The sequence below is a fragment of the Monodon monoceros genome, unplaced genomic scaffold (genome assembly GCF_005190385.1).
Source record: "Monodon monoceros isolate NGI ecotype Baffin Bay Population unplaced genomic scaffold, NGI_Narwhal_1 Super_Scaffold_16, whole genome shotgun sequence".
Taxonomy (NCBI): domain Eukaryota; kingdom Metazoa; phylum Chordata; class Mammalia; order Artiodactyla; family Monodontidae; genus Monodon; species Monodon monoceros.
In genome coordinates, this window is record NW_021703772.1 from 16,050,692 (window position 1) to 16,072,452 (window position 21,761).

At 39.8% G+C, this 21,761-nt stretch overlaps 1 pseudogene; it reads right to left on the reverse strand.

The window, feature by feature from the left end:
- The window catches only part of LOC114896538, a 73,238-nt pseudogene extending 55,044 nt beyond the window's left edge, over positions 1-18,194 (reverse strand).
- Positions 18,195-21,761: the final 3,567 nt, after the last annotated feature.

Below are 21,761 nucleotides of genomic sequence, written 5' to 3' on the forward strand. Positions count from 1 at the left end.
CTTCCACTTGGCACAGTGTTTTCGGGTTCAGCCGTGCTGTTGCATATATCAGTAGTTTATTCCGTTTTATTTTGTGGATAAACTGCATTTTTATCCATTCACTAATTGATGGACATTTTGATTGTTTTGGGGTTTTAGTTAGCCGTTATAAATAGTGCTACTATGAAAATTTGAGTAAAAGTTTTTTCTGGGGACATATATTTTCACTTCTCTTAAGTAGATACCAGTAGTGTAATTGCTGGGTATATGGTAAGTGTATGTTTAACTTTTTAAGAACCTGCCTGTTTTCCAAAGTGGCCACATCATTTTACATTCACACCAGCAACCTGTGTGTTTTGAGTTCTCCATATCTTTGCCAACACTTGGTATACTGTTAATCTTTTTGATTATATCTATTCTAATGGGTGTGTACTAGTATCTCCTTCTGGTTTTAATTTTCATTTCCTTAATGATTAATGACATTGAGCATCTTTTCATCCACTTATTCGTTATTTGTATATCTTCTTTAGTAGAATGAAGACCCAATTTTTACTTGATTGTTTGTCTTTTTAAGTTTTGAGTGAGTATAATATTTTAAAAATTCCTTTGTTTGTGGCTTTCTTCAATAGCATTAGAATTGTCCCTTGAATGATGGTGTCATGGTCAGATAATGTTAATACATTAAGTGGTCTTGGAGATCATTTCTAGTATTTCCTAAAGTGGTGCTCCAGGGAGGAATGTCTTAGGAGCTGTTAAAAGTGTTCCTTGGTTAAGAGTTCCTTTGGAGAGCTCTATTTACTGTATCCCACATCTTGGAAGGTCATAACATATGTCAGTATATTAAAGGCCCTGAGAAATTCTGTAATAACAACCTGTTAGCTCTTTAATCTAAGATCTTCTAAACTCACCTGAGCCTAGATCACATCAACAATTAAGTAAGACTAATGATATTAACATATTTATAAAGCAGAATTTTTCCAATCTGTGTTCCATGGACCTTGTTAATAGATGAAAGGTGAAAAAGGACATCCAGAGAGTTTAAATGATTTGTTCAACTTAGTGACAAAGTTGGTGGGTAGAACACAGATTTTTGGACAGCCACCCTAGTCCTCTTTCTTCACTGCTCCCTTGGGTTGCCACCAGCTACTGTCAAAAGCCAATAGAAAAGAAAACAAATGAAGTTGAAATATGTATGATCAATTCCAGCCAATGAGTTGACAAAGGATGCCTTCCAAAAGACCTCCTCTCACATCCAGCTGGTAGGGTACATGCTATTCTACTAATATGCTTCTTTTCCATAATCTTTTGTTTTCAAAGGTTAATCTTTAATTTAAAAATTTATATATTTTTGTATTTATATTTTTATATAGCTAAAAATTTATATATTTATCTGTGAAGTAGGGTTAGGGAGACCTTAGTCTGAAGCTCCTTTAATAGAACTGATTATAATACAGTAAAACATTGGGCCTTCCTCTACTTCCTCTTTTTCTTGCAGGATTCTTTGGTTTGTTATTTCAGTAACTACTTACTTATATCCAGGTATGTAACGGGCAAGGCCTTAGGGACAAGGAGAACAGCAGGGAACAAAGCAGAGTCCCTGTGCTCATGCGGTGGGTGTGGGGATAGAGACAATCAAGGAATAGGTAGATAGATGATGTTATGTCTGGTAGTGTTATGTGCTATGAGAAAAAGAATAAACGGGGAAAGGGGAAAAGGAATATTAATAATAGAGGGAGTGATTTTAGTAGAGCCTTGGATGAAAGGAGGGTAATAGTCATGTGACTATCTTTGAGAAGAAGGTATAAAGCACATGAATGGAAAATGTAAAACTTGAGCCAAGGGTAGGCTTGGTGCCCTTGAGGGGGGCTGAGGGGAGTGAATGAGAGGGAGAGTGGAGGAAATGAATGAGGTTAGGTGGGTCACTAGAACCACAGCGGGGGATACAAAGAATTATAAGGTGCATCTGCTGCCCCCAAGGAGTTGATAAGCCTGGAGGGTTGGGTGGGCATTGTTTAAAACCATGAAAACAACCTTTATGATTGAATTGAATTCAAAAATATCTGTTTTTCTACATGAGTTTTCATGGCACTGATTAATAGTTGCTCCAAAAAAAAAAAAAAGGTGGTAGGAAGGAAATTTCTAGATAATTTTGGGAATTGCTCACCACACACTCGTCTTGGAGATTTACAATGTACATACCCACTCACCCCCAACCCCCGACGTGCACATGGTTCTGAGACCTTCAGCAATGAAGAAATATCTTGACTTTTTAAAACTTCACGCATTTTACGTCAATTTATTTCATAAATTGATGACTCTCTCCTTGGATGATCAGAATTCTCAGGGATTGTTTTCTCTGGTTTCCAGTAGACATATTCTGTTCTGTTCACAGAAGGTGCTGAATGCAGCACATTTAATATGCACTAAGTCCATGGAACTAAAAAGGTATAATTGGGAGTTTTCAAAGTTTTATCTTTATTTAAAATTAGACAGCTGACACTTTTTACTTTCAAGTACTCTCCAAATTTTTATCGTGTCAGCTGTAAAGACCAAACTTAATAAAGATGAGAAATGTACAGTCTTATTAGATCCTGGCTCAACTGTTTGGATCCTCTAAAGTCTAGTCTTCTGATTTATGACTCATCTGAAACATAATAATTTAAAAAGTCCATCGTAACAAAATTGTTAAAATGCTAGATAAATTCCACTGTGGATATCAGATGAGAAATATACCTTCTATGAATGATATATTTCAAGACGCAAAGGAAGTGGAATTCACATGAAATGTTACGCGCTTCAGAATGAAATAATCCCTGATTCGTGCAGGGGGACCATAAACACGAATGTATGCACATTTATGGACACGAAACTGTGAGACTTGGCATGCTGCCCCCATCTGTGATGGCTTTTCTGAAAAGGACAATAAAGTCCACCTGTTCGACTTCCATTAGACCTGCAAGTGTAAGGCAGGCCAACGAGGTCCTGAGCCTACCTTTAATATGTGACTTTTGGAAATTGGCCTCATTACCTTGAACTCCACATCAGAGGAAACACAACTACTCAAAACAAATTTGTCAGGAAAAGCAGACAAATGAATAAAAAGCCGGTTAACCAAGTCAACATCCTGCTTCCCTGCACTAGTACTTCTTCCTTGGGCATATGGTAATGGTCAGTGTGTGGTCGCTGCCTGATATTATGGAAACAATGCTTGTAAACAATTGGGCTTTCATACTGGGGGCCTTGGGGAGGCTGTGCCTTCATACAGGCACCACACAGGTGGGTGCTTTTCTGAAGTCCTGCAGCAGAAAGAACGCCATCCTGGGAGGGGGTAGATGTGGATATTCAATAAGACACTGGGTTAAGGAGTTGTGTGAAATTAGGAAAGCCGTACCTTCTCTCCTGGCTTCAGTTTTCTTGTCTGAAGGGAATTTTGAGTTCTGAAAGCTCTGTGACCCTACATTTTTTATGCCAAAATTATTTCCAGGTTATTGTTCCTTTCAATGGCTTTAAGGCCAAGTAAATAAAAATAATTAAGAAATTCACTCTGGCAAATGTTTCACGTTTTTATATTCAATATTGCATCTTTTGGAACCAAAAACCCAAAGCCTCAAATTATTATTTCACTATTTCTCGCACTACACTTTTAAGCCGTACAGGAATTTCAGAGTACTCTTAGATATGTGTTGATCTCCCTGTGCTTTTTTTGGATAGCCCATTATACCAGCTCTCAGCGGGACCCAGAGATGGTTTACTTCTCCCGTTTCTCCCAAATTGGGGCCACATGGCCTTCTCACTGAGTTCCTGTTGGAGGAAAATGGGATTTTAATCTATGAGACTTAATTGCCATCAAGGTTGGTCTGTTCTTCTACTGAAACCAGAGTCCACTTCTCTTAGTTTCAGCCTTTCCAAAAAGCCCACCTACTGTAATTAGAAGGGAGGACCTCTGTGCCCGAAATGCCTGTGCTCCCTGACTTAATCTGTTACTTCCCCACTTCCTCCTGATTGCTTGCATGTCGGCCACTTTCCCAACATCTACATTTGTGTTTTCACATTCTCCGTGTGTAAGAGAGAAAGAGATCCAGCACCAGTATCAGCGTCCTCTGACGCATGTCTGCTCCCCAGGATCAGTTTCACCCTCTTATTTGAAGCACTGAGGTTTAAATATCCAGGTGGAGAGAGACCGCGATGGGAGGTTGCATGACAAGTTAAATAATTTTCTAGGGAACATCAAGGAATCGTCTCAGTTCTCTGACTGCTTGGCAATTTTGTTTCACTGCTTCTTGCCTTTTTCTGTTTTCGTAATTCTGTTTTATTGGCAATTTCTCACGGTGAGTACACCGGTAGTCTTGGTGACATGTTGATTGTATTCACGTCTTTAGGACAAGGAAAATTTTTTGTAATGTTCATGAGCTTGTAGATGTTAAGATGAGAACCTTCTTTTGCACTGCCTCGTGTTTCTATGGTGTGGGAGTTGTGCGTTAGAGGAAAACCCCTATTGTTCACTGTCCCACTTTCATTGGTCTCCAGGGCATAAAGAGGGGCTTTCTGATGGGTTAGTTTGGGAGAAAAAACATGATAGAGCCCTTTCCTCCTCTCTCTCTCTGTTTCTCTGTCTCTGTCTCTCCTTTTTATACATCTGTCATACTGCAGACACCGTGCATTCATTCTGGTCTACTGCTGGCTAGGGAGTTTGTATTTGCCCAGCTCCAGAGACCAGAGAAATGCACAATCCTGTTAAATTCAAAGGTGAAGTATCAACACTTTCAGTCATAACTTTAAAGCCACATCCTCCCAAATAGCCTTGCTTCCTCCTCCTTCTTCTCTTTTTCTTTTTCATAAGTAATAAACCTAATATATTGGTCTCCAAGTATCTGATTCCTATGTCTTTCAGTTTTCTCTGAACTCTGGAGGGGTGCTTGGCCCTCAGTCCCCTTAAGTTTGGAGACAAATGGCTTCTTCTGCTCCTACATTTTCCACTTTTTAGAAGATTTTATTAGACTGAAAGAAACTTCCAGAAACTTTTTACAAATAGAAACTAGATTAGTCTTTCAGAATCAATTAAGACAAATAACAACGATGCTAGGGAAGTTTACTTAGCAACATAACAATCATCAGGATGGAATGATTTAATCATCTCCACCTAAAATGGAAATAGGAATAATGACCCAGCCTCAATTTTCAGAAATGTTTAAGTGAGTAAACATATGTCCTTTGGGGCTGCAGTTTTCCAGCAATCATTTTCTGTTTCTTACCCACCTGTACCATAGTAGGGATTAGTTGAAAACTTTCTATACACATCCTACCCCACACATGCCATTTGGGAAATGCAGAGTATAAAGAACACAATTTCTAGCTTTCAAAACAAACATGAAAAGGGATATTACACAGCGTGGCTCTGGAAAATGGAGGAGCGCATGTAATAGTTATGGATGTGTGCAGAATTGTGGATGTTGAATTGAATAGATAGAAAACTGGCTCGGGACAAGTGAGAGACAGGGTTTCAGAGGTGATCCTTGCATGCCCAGCTGCTTGCGTAGGGCATTCTGTAATGTTCTTCCAGGAGCATCCATACTATGTATGGATTTTGCTTTTAAATTTTAGCTTTCGGAGGCAAAAAAATTTCCATACAGTATTGTACTTTAGTGATACTGAGATTGTTTGACCACTAAGGAAAAATGGCAGCCAATAAAGGTCTCCTAGAAGAAATTTTTTTCCATGAAGCTTTAAGTTGACCTGAAAAGTCTAACCTTTATTAAGGTGGAATCATTTTGGAAATAGAGTGTATTTTCAGAAATTTCACTTGTTTTTCAAATGTTTCAACATTTCTTACAATTATGAAGATACGTATGAATGGAAAGAGTTTCCAAAAGCTTCGACTTTTCTCATAAATATTTTACATGGCAACTGATAGAATATTTTTCTTTCTCTGGTGCTCCTGGCAAACCTTTTCAGTCCCTGGAAAATAAAGCAGAGACTGAAAACATTGGGGTAATGCCTTCTCTGGTTGTATAGGTCAAGAAGGCTTTATCCAGGCCATTTCTGATAGCAGCCCCTCCCACCCTCATGCATGTCTTTTTGGTTGGAGATTGAATTTTTGTCCTCGATTTGGCACCTCCTGTTCTGCTGGCGGGGACTCTTTCCTGTGCACCTGTGAGAGTGCTCAAGGAAGCAATTCACAGTTGTTCTTGGACTTCTTGGAGAATTCACAACAGCCTGATTTTAAAAACATGGGTGCTGGAGCACTGCCTGACTGTGAAATGTTTTTGAGGTGTTATTATGTTTTGCAAAGCCCGCATTTTAGACACACAAATAAGTAAAAAGTTCAAAATGGAGCCATGCATAGGTAGAAAGAAAATATCTGAAAAGCAGTAATAAAATGTTGAAAGTAATTGGATGTGTGGAGAATTGTGTCTTGGACTGTCTTCTTTTATGATTCAGAAAAAAAAAATTACTGGGCTTAAGAGAAAAGTAGAGTAAATGCATTTATACTGATGTTTCTCCAGCAGATTCTTTCTTTTTTTTTTTTGAATTTTATTGGAGTAGAGGTGGTTTAAAATGTTGTGCTAGTTTCAGGTGTACAGCAAAGTGAATCAGTTATACATATACGTATATCCACTCTTCTTTTAGATTCTTTTTCCATGTAGGTCATTACAGAGTATTGAGAAGAGTTCCCTGTGCTATACAGTAGGTCCTTATTAGTTATCTATTTTATATATAGTAGTGTGTCATTTGTAGCAACATGGATGGACCTAGAGATAGTCATACTGAGTTAAGTAAGTCAGACAGAGAAAGACAAATATGATATCGCTTATATGTGGAATCTAAAAAGAACGGTGCAGGGCTTCCCTGGTGGCGCAGTGGTTGGGAGTCGGCCTGCCGATGCAGGGGACGTGGGTTCGTGCCCCGGTCCGGGAAGATCCCACATGCCGCGGAGTGCTGGGCCCGTGAGCCATGGCCGCTGAGCCTGCGTACCGCAAAAAAAAGAATGGTGCAAATGAACTTCTTTACAAAACGGAGTCACAGATGTAGAAAACAAACTTATGGTTACCTGGGGGGTATCTTTTCATGTGCCTGTTGGCCCTCTGTATGTCTTCTTTGGGATTGACATATCCAGCAGACTTCTTTACAGTCAGCTCAACTTAAAGTCATGTTGGTTTGATTGAAAAATAATTCTGTATATCTGGCAAGGATGTGTTCTTCAAGGGAGCATGTATCTTTGGGAGAGGTGCACGTGGGATAGAAGGAGAAGGCAGTATCCACTTGCAGAGAGATGGCCACTGGTGTGGAGGGCATGGCTGATTGGCTCCCTAACATCCACTTCACCTCTGCCCCACTGTAGGGCTGCATTTGGTTTATGTAGGATTGATCTTCAGCTCTAGTTTATTGGGTGGACATTGAAGGGCCTGACCCCAGAGTAATTCTGCACCACTGGCTGCTGTAGTGAATGGTTCACAGGTGAGCATATGATAAATAGAGTGAAGTTTAGGTCAGTTGTAGAATTAGAAGCATCTTCTAAATGGGTGGTCTATAGATGTGAGGCCTGGAATTGTTAGAGGAAGCCAGCTTGAATACAACCCAGCTAAGACTAAGCCAACCAATGCATATTATTTTCTTGGTCACTGACATTACTTCAGAGGTGGACACAGGATTAGAATTGGTCCTTAAGAGAGAATATGATGACATTTGTTCAGTGATTGAGAGGACATAATTCTCACTTCTGTGTGTGATGTGGTTTGAGAATCTAAGGCCATTTTGCCTCAGGAAGGTGGAGGAAGGTGACCTGAAGCCAGATTCAGCACACGGAGGAGGCAGAGTCTGAACAACTGTAGAGAAATGGGGCTGACACCTTGATCAAACCTCTCCTGAAGGTTTTTTTAATTGAAATATATTTGACATACAATATTATATTAGTTTCATGTGTACAATATAGTGATTCAACATTTGTATACATTGTGAAATGGTCACCACAGTAAGTATAGTCACCGTCTGCTACCATACAAAGTTAAAACAATGTTCGTGAGTTAATTTCCCATGCTGTACATTATAGCCACATGACTTATTTATTTTACAACTAGAAGTTTGTACTTCTTGACCCCCTTCACCCATTTTTGTACTCCCCCAACTTTCCTTCTTTTAGGGAGGAGACAAACACCAGTTTGTTCTCTATATCTATGAGTCTGGGTTTTATTTTTTTGGTTTTGTTTTTTAGATTCCACATATAAGTGAAATCATGCAATATTTGTTTTTCTCTGTCTGCCTTATTTCACTCAATACCTTCAAATTCCATCGATTTTGCTGCAAATCGCAAGGTTTGTTTCTTCTTTTATGGCTGAGTAGTACTTCATTGTATATATATGCCACATCTTTATTCATTCATGCCTTGATGGACACTTAGGTTGTTTCCATCTCTTGGCTATTGAAAATATACTGCAGTGAACATGGGGTGCATATATCTTTTTGAATTAATCTTTTGTTTTCTTGTAATTGATACCAGTAGAAATGGAATTGCTAGATCATATGGTAGTTCTATTTTTAATTTTTTGAGGAACCTGCATACTCTTTACATAGTGGCTGCGCCAATTTACATCCCCACTAACAGTGAGTGAGGGTCCCCTTTTCTCCACATCTTGCGACACTTGTCATTGCTTGTCTTTTTGATAATAGCCATTCTGACAAGTGTGAGTCGATATTTCACTGTGGTTTTTATTTGCTTTTCCATGATGATTAGTGACGTTGAGCATCTTTTCATGTGCCTGTTGGCCCTCTGTATGTCTTCTTTGGAAAAATGTCTATTCAGATCCTCTGCCATTTTTTAATTAGATTTTTTTTTTTGTTATTGAGTTGTACGAGTTCTTTAAACATTTTGGATATTAATCCTTTATCAGATACATGATTTGCAAATATCATCTCCTGTTCAGTAGATTGCCTTTTCATTTTGTTGATGGTTTCCTTTGATGTGCAGAAGCTTTTTAATTTGATGTAACCTCCTGAAGTTTTTTGCTTTTCTCCACTTTGAGTTTTGTGAGCCAGTAATTTCTGTTACAAATAAATGAATTGTTTGAGTTGGAAACATTAGTTGATTTAAATGAACTTGAATCAATGTTACTCCCTAAAGAGAAGTTAACACACTATCCTGTTATATGCTATCATACATACAAAAATGCACAGTACTTTTTTAGGTGTCCTAAGAAGAATATTAACATGCAAAGGACAAAAAACAGTAAAACATGCACATTTAAATCTACACCTTCACTATGTAGGTCAAATGCCACAGTCACTTAGTTTCAACTGATTTACTGGAGAAAACACAAAAGCATATAATAAGAATCAGATGTACTACAAGTTGCATATAACTAATTGGATTCAACAAAATCTTGGAGATGTTTCTGCTTGTTTTTTTGAGCAATCCAACAATTTAATCAAAATAGAAACGGTCTTCTTTCAGTTCAGAGCAACAAATGAAAAGTATACAGTACAACATAAGAAAACAATGCAATTTTGTTCAATTGAGAGACACACACACACATACCAAGAAAACTACAAACATATACACAAGCACACAGAAAAAATTCTGCCGTGACACACACACAAATAATTTACCTAAACTCAAAACTGAACTATCTCACATGCTGAAGTCCATGGATACCAATGTACAAAGAAAGGGTATCTGCCTTATCTCAACAATTACAGTTTGCTCTAAGGTGACAACCCAAATACTTGAAATACCCAGTGGTTATTAAATTTATGATACTTTAATATTTTTATGTTTTTTCCTTCTTTAAAAAAGCAAGGGACAAAGCCATTTCATAAAATTTTTCAAGAACCAAATCAAACTCTAATGTAAAACTAATGGAATTATAAAGTGCCTTGAACTTCATTTTGTTTGTTTGTTTGTTTGTTTTTAATCTAAGACCACAAGGGGGGTAGAATAAAGGAGGAAGAAGACAGAGGGCTTCATAGGGTAAGAAAGATTGAAGACACAGGAAGAAGAGAATGAGAACTAGAATTGTTACTTAGCAAATGAATAATGAATATAAATTAGAGGGTCAGAGGAAAATGCATAGATAGTAGTTTCAGGATCTTTAAGTCTCATCATAACATCATTATTATCATCAAGCAATCCATCAGTTTAGCTTCGGTCATGCTTATGTCAAAAAATCATTTGAGTTGGTCAAATCAATTATATTAATAATTGGCTATCTTGATAAAGATTTAAATCAAAGTTTTTGGAATTGTAAAAGCAACACCAAAAATTGTTCTGAAGATGATAATTGCATAACTGTTTTGCTCACAGCCCCATCTAAGGGGAAAATGCCCTGCCTACAATGCCTGTTAGATTGATTATCATGTTTTATACTTTATCTGGGCCCTGTGCTCACATTATTAAACTAGATATGGGCATCTGATTCCAGGGTAGCAGCACCATAAGCTCTCCAGCAAATCTGAGCATGTTCTGGTGCTAGGAGACAAACTGGACCAATTAGATTTTTCCATCTCAGGGACTGAAATGAAGAAAGACAAAGGAATCTGTCAGTTGGCAATAAAGCAGAAGCTGAAAAGTTGCTTTGAGGTGAGCTTCGGCATCATAAGCGAAAGTCACGGGCAGCCAGAAGTATGAAGAAGTAGATATTTGGAGGAAGGACAGCAGGAAGCAGACTGTGGAGGGTATAGAGTCCTACAGTCATAAAGCATAGTCATACTGTTAGCAGAACATAAGGAGCCAGGAACTTCTGCTTGCTGGCATCCCTGGAGATATTGCGATCTCCCAGTTCTTTCTGAGGTGGGGACCTATCACAGCACCTGTTTTGTGAAAGATCTAATTCCCTGGTGGTGCCAAGGGTATTTCTGCAATAATCTCCCCTATTACTTGAGCTAACTTGAGTGTGTCTCTTTCCCTGCAAACCAGAGGAGTTGGATGAAATACTTCTGAACTCATTTTGAGCATTTCTGCCTCTAAGCCTTCAATTACATGTAAGAATTAGCTGGGGAATTCGTTAGAAACATGGTTTCCTGGAACAGAACTTTGGAGATTCTGATTCGATGGTACGGAGAAAGCCATGGAGTCTGTTGTTCTTTTCTGATGTAGCTGCCATTAGACCGGTATTTGGGAAGCACTGCATTGGCTTATGTTGCCCCTTTCCTGGGAATCCTCTAATCTTGTGACCCTCAAACTTTTTGGTCTCAGGACCTTTTTTTCACTCTTGAAAATCATTGAGGACACAAAGAGCTTTTGTTTGTGTGCATTATGTGTATCAGTATGATATTAGAAATTAAAATTGGGAAATTATAAATGTTTTTATAAATTCATTAAAAATAATAAACCATTGTGTGTTGTTAGTCTCCTGGTGCTGGTGTAAAGGAATGGTTTAACAACAGAAATTTGTTGTCTCACAGTCCTGGAGAACGGAAGTCTGAAATCCAGGTGTAGTAAGGTTGGTTTCTTCCGAGGGCTGTGAGGAAGTTCTGTTCCGTGTCTCTCTCTAACTTCTGGGAGCCTCAGTTGTTCCTTGGCTTACAGATGATATTCTCCCTGTATCTTCACATCATCTTCCTACCTCTGTAGGAAATGTAAGAAATGCAAATGTCTGTCTGCCTTTGTGTCCAAATTTCTCCTTTTTGTAAGAACACCAGTCACACTGGATTTGGTTTCACCCTAATGACTTCATCTTAACTTGATCATCTACAAAGACCCTGTTTTCAAGTAAGATCACCATCACAGGTATTGGGGGTTAGGATTTTTTGGGAGACACATTTCAACCCATAACACAAGTTAACAACAACAACAAAAAACATTTTTTTGTGAAAATAAGGATATTTTCCCATATAAAAAAATTTATTGAGAAAATAGACATTGTTTTGCATTTTTATAAATCTCTTTGATATCTCATTTAATAGAAGATAACTAAATGCATCTTCCCAATTTGCTGGGGTTTATTGTTTTAGTTGAAATCTGTGCAGAAAATCTGATCTCACACAAAAATACAGTTGGAAAAAGGAGAGTTATTTTAAAAGGCTTTTAAGGTAATTGTGCATAATTTTCTATGATACTATACTGAAACTTGACAAATCATAGTTTCATAAAATTTATTATGTGGAATTTGAAACCAGAGCAATAAAATTTTGAAACCTTGTTACATCAGAATTCATTGGCGTCTCTTGCAGTTTGAAGGGCTCTTTTACCCATGCGTGATTTTGTAACATCACGCAATGATCATTTAAAAAATATTGGTTTCCTGAATTATGCAGATTTTCAAAATTTACAGTGGAAAACTCCACTGTATCCATATGAGAGAATGAGAAAAAAGGCACATAGAGTCTTAGGGTTGTTAGGAAAATAATTTTTTACCTCCCAGGGACCACCATAGGTCCCCAGGCCACACTTTGATAACTTCTGTTCTAATCCATTCTTACTTGAGGAAATTCTCCCAACATTTCAAGTGCCACCTTAAATTCTCTTCTCCCTAGTATCCTAACTGACCTCCCCACATAGATGGGATTACCTCTTCCTTTGTATGGCTCTATTTGTGTACCCATTATATGGTCTCCACGTGAGCTCCAGGGACTGAACCTTAATATACATTTTTATTACTGTAGGGAAAGAACACAATGCCTTAAGAAAGATCCTTTCTGGTTTGAACTAGATCAAATTCATTACGTTGTTTTTATGCAGACTAGTTTTTAATAATCAAGGGACCCAGCTTTAACTGTTGCTATTTCCATTGTTTATTGTAAAGCAGACTTTCTCATCAATTAAACAGTTTTTGACTTTCCTACCCTGAGATGGAAAATAGTTTGTAAAAATGTTGTTTACATTTATTTTCTTGAAATTGCACAAATGATGTACCCTTAAGCTTTTACATATGTCTTTTCCGCTCTCTAGATTGCTGTCTATCTAGCAAACTTCTACTCATGCTTCTTGATGCAAAAGTTACCTCCCCCAACTCCATGAGACACTGTTCATCTCCTAAAGTAGTTGCAGTCATGCTGTATTGTGCTGAAGTCCTTTTCGCAATTTTCTCTTAAAAGAATTCTTTCAAAGATGCTCAAACGGGGCCAGAGAAAGAGATCTATTTCTCACGTCTGTTGTGCAGTTGGTAAGCGCAGGAGCGTTGTGTTATGTCACTCATATCTACATGAGGAGAAAAGAGTATAGTACCTTGGATGGGGTATTCCCAGCCAACTTAAGAAATAATAGATCATGTTTCAGTCAGACCCCCGTTGGTTCCCAGAGGCAGAACTTCAACTCTAACTCAAGTCAAATAAGCATTTATTTGTGAGTGTATATTGGTTGATTGGAAGGTTCACAGAATTGAAAAGCAGCCGTACCACAAGCCTCAGGCGTACAGGAACCAGACCTGCTCCAGGGAATTCAGATATTGGAACTGGGACCAGCATGCTTTCAGGACTTCATGACTCATCTTTATTTTTTTTCTATAGACCAGCTTTCTCTATGAAGCTAGAACCATGGCTGCTACCAATAGCTCCTGGCAGCGTATCTTATCAGCACTGTCATCTACAGGAAGGGACTTTTCTCCCAGAAACAACTGAAAAACCTCAGGACCATTAGATGGCCTTGTATTGGATTACCTGTCCAATTCCTGGACAAATCATTATGACCAGGACGGTGAAAAACTAGACTTGGCTCAGATTGGGTCATAGGCCAATCTTAAGGACAATTACTGTGTCCAAGGAGGGGTTCGTGAAAGAAGAGGGCAGCAATCTTCTGAAGCTAATTGTTGGAACTGGGGCATAAAAGACTGGGGAGAAACAGTTCCCCTCCAAAAGATGGCAAGTTCTGTTTTCAGAAAAGAGGAGGAGTCCTAGATAGACTAATCATTAAATGTCCACCATAATAACTGGCTGGTCTGTCTTTACAGAATCCCTTGTGAAGACATTTGAAAATGCCATGTTAGCCAGCCATGGCCAATTTAATCATGCTGTATGCTTTGGAATATTGACATCAATGAATATATCTGTGACTGAATGAACATAGTTATTTAATAATTGTACTTTAATATTTCAGGTTACATGCTTTCCTAGTATTGCAAATCAACACTTCACAGAAAACTGTTATTATTTTCCTATGGCGAATAATGTAATGAAATTACATGAGCTCTACCGGATTTTGCACAGAATTGGCATTCACATTAGTTTCCCCAGGATTAATTTGGGCTGGCCATATAACATGGTCTTCCTAGGGTAGCCATCACCCTGATAAGACCCTCAAGAGGCTTGAACGGGTGACCCAGAGCCACTGTGCCATTCAGAGGACTCTGAGTCTGTACTTGAATACCAAGCACAGGGCTTGGCACAATGGGTTGACTGCTCTCCTCAGAGCAAACCCAATGCCTGACTGCGTCACTCAAAATAATCCAATGTCATATGAATAAATCTCACGCTCCATTTTCACCTTACCCCTACTTTCTTATTTAGTTATCAATTATCCTTAATTTTCATAATTGCCTATCATTGTTGACAACCTAGTTTAATTCAGTGTACACAGAAGTCTCTCAAATATTTCTGCCCTCATCATTCTATTATAGTTGCTCTGGCTGAGATCCCCAATGTTGATCTCAGGTTAAATGTCAGAGGGTCCTCTTCCTAGGTTTCAATCTACATTAGATTTCCTGTATTAAACTATCTCATCCTTCCCTTTTTTTTCTTTCATAGCACCTCATATAATTTATAGACGTATGTTTATTTAACTAATGTCTTCTCTCTGACTCTAAGCTCATGAAGATAGGTACCAGATCTTTGTTCATTGTTGGGCTTGATGTATTAGATGCCCAGAGAATATTTGTTCAGTGACTGAATGAATAAAAGAAAAAAGTACCTTTTTGAGCCATATTCCTCCAGGAAATAAAATCTGCCTCATATGCAACGGGTAATTCTAAGTAATGGAGGAAGGGCAAATGAAAAAAGAAATAGCAGGTAGCCCAAATACAAAGACAACATAGGTTTTAATTTTTAAAATATGTCTTCAAAAATGGCCTGTGCCCTGTAATGCTCTTGAACATTGTCTGTGAAAATAAAGTGCACATGTTTTATATTTGAATACACGGAAGCAGGAGATGTCTGTCTCCCCACTGTGAGCACTCATAGGCTGGATGGTGGTGACTAAATTCTGCTCCCCTTGAGTTCCCTTTACTTTTCAGGCCACAGAGATTGACCAACAGAAGCCAGTGGTGTGACCATCTCCAAGGACTGGTGCCCAAGCCTTTTCTTTCACATATTGATCACGTCTGAGGGGAAGAGGGAAAAATACATTGAGTCAAGGGTCATTTGCACTGAAAACATCTTCCTTTCTCTGAACTCTAGCATGTGTTTTTCAGTTAAGTTGGAATCATTTTTTTCAAAGGAAGCAGAAAAGCTATGTTTGTTTTCCAACACTTCATCAACATCAAAGTATTTACCAAGTTCTCATCTGTGTGTAGCACTTTGCTACTTGCATTCCAGCTTTGCCACTAATTATCTGTGTAACTTGGGCATGTCATTTTGTTTCATGTAATTTTTGACTCTAGCTTCCTTATTTGTGAAAAATAAATAAAAGGTTGGCGTAGTTTAAGGTCTTTCCAGATCTAACGATCAAGGAAGAAAAACAAGCATCGTATATCTTGTGAGTTTATTTAATACAACAAAGCAATCATTTGCTCAAGGAAACTAGGAAATTCACTCAATTATTCATTCTACAGTCCTGCCTAGACTTAGAGTGTAGTGAATAAGAACATTGACATGGGAGCCTGAGCTTGAATTCTGGCTTTCCCATCTCCCTGATTCTAGGCAAGTTTCTTAACCTCTTTGTGCCTCATCACCTTCGATGTAAAGGGAGAACCATGACACTAGTACTTAACTCAAAGGATTTAGTGTAAAATGTATCAGATGTTTAGAATATATAAAGATATTCAATAAATATTAGCTATTATTATTTATCGGGAACCGACTCGGTGCCAGGCACACTGTGAAACATTTGGGATATAAGAATAAATAATGGGGCAGTTAGACTGAATCCAGTCAGGCCTTTTAGTGGTTCTTAAATCTGGTTGCACATTAGAATCACCCGAGGAGCTTGTAAAATTCCATCCTTGTGTCAGTCTGTGGGAATTGGGGCTCAGACACCAGCACAAGTGCTGATAATCTGGCTACTGTTATTGTTGTGAGTAATAACTGTCCTTCGTCTCTGTCCCAGGAGTCTTGTGCCTTCTCCCAGCACTCATGGAACTGAAGCAGAGTGACCTGTTAGCTTACAAGTAGGATAAAATCTCAGACTCTTCATTTTTTTTTATACAGTCTAGATCTAACAATGAGTTTATAGGAAATATAAGGGAAAGAGGACAGGGTAAACAACATTAAGAGGATATAATCAGCCAAACTCAGAATGTAGGAATTCTACAGAAGGAATAATCCAGTTTCTTCGACAAATAAACAGCATGGTGGGGAAGGATGGAGAATTCTTAAGGAGACTAATATCAATCAAATGAAATGCATGAGCCTTGCACAGACCATTATTCAAGTAGAACTTGCCATTCATTCATTCATTCACTTATTCATTTTGCTGGGCTAGGAGCTAGAGATACAAAGACATAAGATATAGTTTCTGGTCTTAAGAATATCATCATTTAAAAAAGGGAGGCAGACGTGTAAACAAATTATATAGAAACTGTGATAGAAGTAGGTACTGGATATAGTGGAGGAAAGAGGGACCATTAATTCATGGGGCCTAGAGAAAAATTTAAAAAATGAATTCATGCTGGAGCTGATCCTTGAGCTTAATTTTACAGCCACCTGGAGTAGCTGAGATAAGAGCACTGTACTTTCCATGCACGGAACACAATTAACTTGTCTTCCTCAGAAAGTTCATCCATACCCAGGATGGCAGTGATGTCCTGGAGGGATTTGTATTCCTGTAGGATCTTTTGCACCCCACAGGCCATATCATAACGCTCATTGCCAACAATGTTGGGATCCATGATGGGAGAGGTGGAGTCCAGCGGGTCCACAGCTGGACAGATGCCCAGCTCAGCGACAGCACGGAACAGCACAGTGGTAGCATCCAAATGGGCAAAGGTAGTGGCAGGAGCAGGGTCAGTCAAGTCATCAGCAGGCATGTAGATAGTCTGCACAGATATGATAGATCCCTTTTTGGTGGTGGTGATTCTTTCCTGCACGGTACCCATGTCAGTGGCCAGGGTAGGCTGATAACCCACAGCAGAAGGTATTCTGCCCAATAAAGCAGCCACTTCTGAGCCAGCCTGGGTGAAGTGAAAGACGTTATTGATCAAGAGCAATGCATCTTGGCCTTTTCTTGGTCTCTGAAGTATTCAGCTACAGTTAATCCAGTCAGAGCTACCCAGGCCTGAACACCAGGCAGTTCATTCATTTGACTGTACACCAGCACTGCCTTGGAGGTAGCATCTGTTAAGTTGATAACACCAGACTCAATCATTTCATGGTATAAGTCATCGCCCTCACAGGTCCTCTCACCAACACCAGCACACACACAGTAACCACCATGGGCTTTGGCATTGTTGTTGATTAACTCCACGATCAGTACTGTCTTGCCAACTCCAGCACCACCGAAGAGCCCAGTTTTGCCACCCTTGGCCTAGGAAACCAGCAGATCCACAACCTTGATACCAGGAACCAGAATTTGCTACTCAGCACTCATCTCCATGAATCCAGGAGCCTCAGCATGAATACTGGCAAAGTGTTTGGTTTTGATGGGACCTCTCTCATCAATATATTCTCCAGTGACATTCATGATTCTGCCCAAGGTCTCAGGGCCAAGAGGAATTTTGATTGGTGCATCAGAATCCAGGACTTTCTGTCCTCTAAGCAAGCCTTCTGTACCACCCATGGCAATGGTCCTTGCTGTGCTCTCACCCAAATGCTGGGCCGCCTCCAAAACCAGACTGGTCTCCCTGCCTTGCACTTCCAGGGCATTTAGGATGGGTGGCAGTCCCTCATCAAATTGGACATCCACCGCTGCACCAATGACCGCCACAATGTGCCCAGTGGCGGTGCCTGCCTTTGGCGAGGGATATATTTAAGCAGCATTGTCTCTGGCAGGCCGGAGCCGCTCACAGTAAGAGCTAGGCTTGGGGTAGCGGAGCTGAAGGGCTGAGTCCCTGAAAGGCCCCAGAGCCTGGGGCAGCGGCCGCACGACCCACAAGACCCAACAAGGCGGAGCCCGGGTCGGAGGGTGGAATGAAGAGCATTTGACTTTAACACCTCACCTCCCAATCAAGTGAGAAAAAATTCCTGCTGGGTTCCTTGTCTCAGAAAAGAGTCTTTTAGATTCAACACAAAATGTGATGCTATCGTCTGGAGCAGAATGCCATCCCTAAGTCCTTCACATCTCTAGGCGGAGCTGAGATGCTGGGCAAATTCACGACCCTCACTGATGTGTTAAGGGCTTAGATCTTGATCAATCATCTTAAGTTGTTAGTTGTAGAACAGTGTTTTTATGCTGTTGCGTTATATAAACCTAATTTCTTTATTCTGGTGTGTAAATATTATTTCTTGGTATAAATAATTGGTTATATCAATTTGCTGGTTTTACTCATCTGTAAATCCCGAGTCTCTAGAAAAAAAATGTATACATAAAACTTATTTGATGCATTTTTTTACAATCATATAATTTAGCCCTTTCAAGTGTACGATTCAAAGTTTATAAAGTAACTGTATCAAGTTGTGCAACTTGTATCAACATACATCTGTTGAAGAGCATTTCCTTTGGGCTGAAATTTGAAAGATGAATAGGTATTTGATAGGGAGACAAGGGAAGAGAAAGATAATCCAGGGAAAGTGGAAAGGATGAGCAAACGACTACAATATTAACTAATTAATAGAAAATTAATAGAATTTTCATTACGTACCCAGCTAAGAGCTTTATATGGATTATTTCACTTATTATGAGGTCGTAACAACACCATAACAACGATGTAGGTAGAATTATTATAATAACCCTCATCTTACAGATGGGGAAGCTGAGGCACAGTGAGTATATTGCCTTAGGTTGCACCATTAGTGAGTGGTGGGATGGAATTGTAATTCAAATCCAGGTAGTCTGACTCTAAGGACTACATCCTTTCTCATTCTGTCTTCCTGCTTGAAAGGCCCTGAGGTCTAAAAGCAGACTGGTATAAAGGAGCTTGAATGACTTGAGTGCAGAGGAAGTGGCAGTGGGCAGGAGCCATGGGGCTGCTGAGAGGGTACTCCAGCTTCTGTCTGGTGTGACTAATGGATTATGAAGATGAGGAAACAAGAGGAAGGGCAGGTAATATTGAGTCTGAGATTTCTGAGGGTCACTCAGGTGGAAACATCCAGAAGGTGTCTGGATACACACAACGGGGCTTGCAATAAAGATTTAACTCTCACTTATGTATAAGTAGCTGAAGACAAGAGTGTAAATGAAACTATCCAGGCATAAGGAATGAAGAGAGAAGGCATAGGACAGAACTCTGCAGGATGTGAACTTTTGAAGACAGAACAAAGGAAGATGCTACGGACTGAATTGTTCATAAAATAAAATTCATACGTTGAAACGCTAACCCTCAATATGACTGTTTGGGAAATAGGGCTTTTTAGGAGATAATTAAGGTTAATGAAGTCATATGGCTATGGTCCTAATCCAAAGGGATTGGTGGCCATATAAGAAGAGGAAGAGAGAGAGAGATCTTTCCACACATAAATACTGAGAGAAGGCCATGTGAGGACACAGCAAGAAGTCTGCTATCTGCAAGTGAGGAAGAGAGCTCTGACCAGAAACGGACCCTGTTGGACCTTGATCTGGGGCTTTTACCTCCAGAACTGTAAGAAAACATTTTCTGTTGTTAAAGCCACCCAGTCTATGGAACTTTGTATGGCAGCCCAAGCAGACTAAGACAGAAAAGGAGCCAGTTGTGCAGCCTAAGAATGGATGATCAGAGAAGGAGAAAAAGATAGAGTGGCATCATGGAGGTCAAGGTTGTAGTTCCACAATAGGAATAGTAAACCGGATTTCCCTCTAAGAGGTCATAAATTTTGACACATACTCATTTGATTTGACAAATAAGAAGTCATTGGTGACCATGCCAGGGTGTGGAGGTGGTGGGGCAGAAGCCAGATTACAGTGGATTGAAGAGTACATCTGAGTTGAAGAAGTGGATTGTCTAGAGACCCTTTGTACTGGCCTCACCCAGGAGCTTATCAGAAGTTCAAACTCTCAGTCTCCATCCTAGACCTACTGGATCATAATCTCATTTGAATAAGATGCCCGTAAATGAAAGTTGAGAGTCTAGACCATTCCTTGTGGGAAGCTACGTGGGAATGAAAGGAGGGAGGATTAGGGGATAGTCAGGGGGAAGCAGAAGGGAATTTTAATTTATTTTTCAGAAGGGAATTTTTAAATGTGAGGCGCTTGAATTTACTGATAGTCTGTGAGGAAGAAATCGGTTGAAAGAGAAAGACTGAAAAAAAAGGAGAAAGAAAGAATAACCAATGGAGCAAGGACATAAGAGGTGAGATCAAGAACTTAAGTGGAGAAAATAGCCTAGTTTGAGAGTAGGGACACTTCTCCATTTGGCCTGGGAAAAAGAAAATCTTGGTTATGCAGACATAGATCTTTAGGTAGGGGTGAAGAGCTGAGGAAGTGTATGTCCAACAGCTTCGGTCTTTTCCTCTATAAAGTTGGAGGCATAAACACCTTCTTAAAAAGAGGAGTGAATTGATTGAAATGCAAGTGGTTAAAATGAGGGTCCATGGGATCTGGGATGGATAGGAAAGTATGTGTCCATGAATATGTAAAGGAATTCATCTTGGGTGGCCTTGGCCTGCAGCAGCTTGAAGCAGGATTTCGGTTCCCAGCCAGAGATTGAGGTCCGGCTGTGGCAGTGAGAGTGCTAAATCCTAACCACTAGACCAATGGCCAGTGACAAGGCCCTGGCCCAAAGGGCTTTGCAGAAATGAATTCCCACAAAGACGGAAAGTAGTGAAACAAGTAAAGTGTTTATTAGGAGGAAAAATAGTACGTGTGGATAGACACACAGGCGGGCTGAGAGAGAAAGTCACGCCCTCGTGGTAGTTTGAATCACTTATGTGTGGCATTTCTTCCGGGTTTCCTTTGGCCAATCATCTTGCTTTACCTGGTTCTGAGTCTGTATTTGGTTTATCTCAGGGTCCTCCCATGTGTGCATGTGCATCTCTTAGCCAAGATGTATTCTGGTGAAGAGGCCTATGGGTAGGTCGACATCACTCCCTTTTGATTTCCAAGGAGCCTTTCGGCACATGTATAGTCAGAAAGGTGGCCTTGACCTTGAGAATGAGAAACGTGTGGTCTCTTATCTGGGTGGGGCTCAGTTCCTCCTCTTCTTCATCTTGGAGTTATCTGTCCACAGGGGACAAACTCTAGCTGCTCAGCCAGGGACCCATCTATCTCCTGCCTCAGAATGGAATGAAAGGGAAGGACCGAGAAATGGGAAGATATAATAAGAGCCATGAGGTCAAGAGAGTGTGGTCAAGGATTGGTGCGTTGGAGTTAAACATGTCAGAGGTGAAGCAGAAGCACCTCTGGACAATGACAAAGTCTTGGGGGTGGCCATGGAGTGGGTGGTCGATGAGTGACAAAAGACTGTTAGAGTCATGAAGATTAGAGAATGTTGAGCAGAGTAGGTCAGATAGATTGTCAACGTGGTTGTTAAGGTCATTCCTGGTGACAGTCAGATGGAGACAAAAGGCTGAGAGCTGGATTTGGACCTCAAAGTTCTCAAGGGGGGAATCTGTTGTGACTGTGAGGAGAAAGGCAC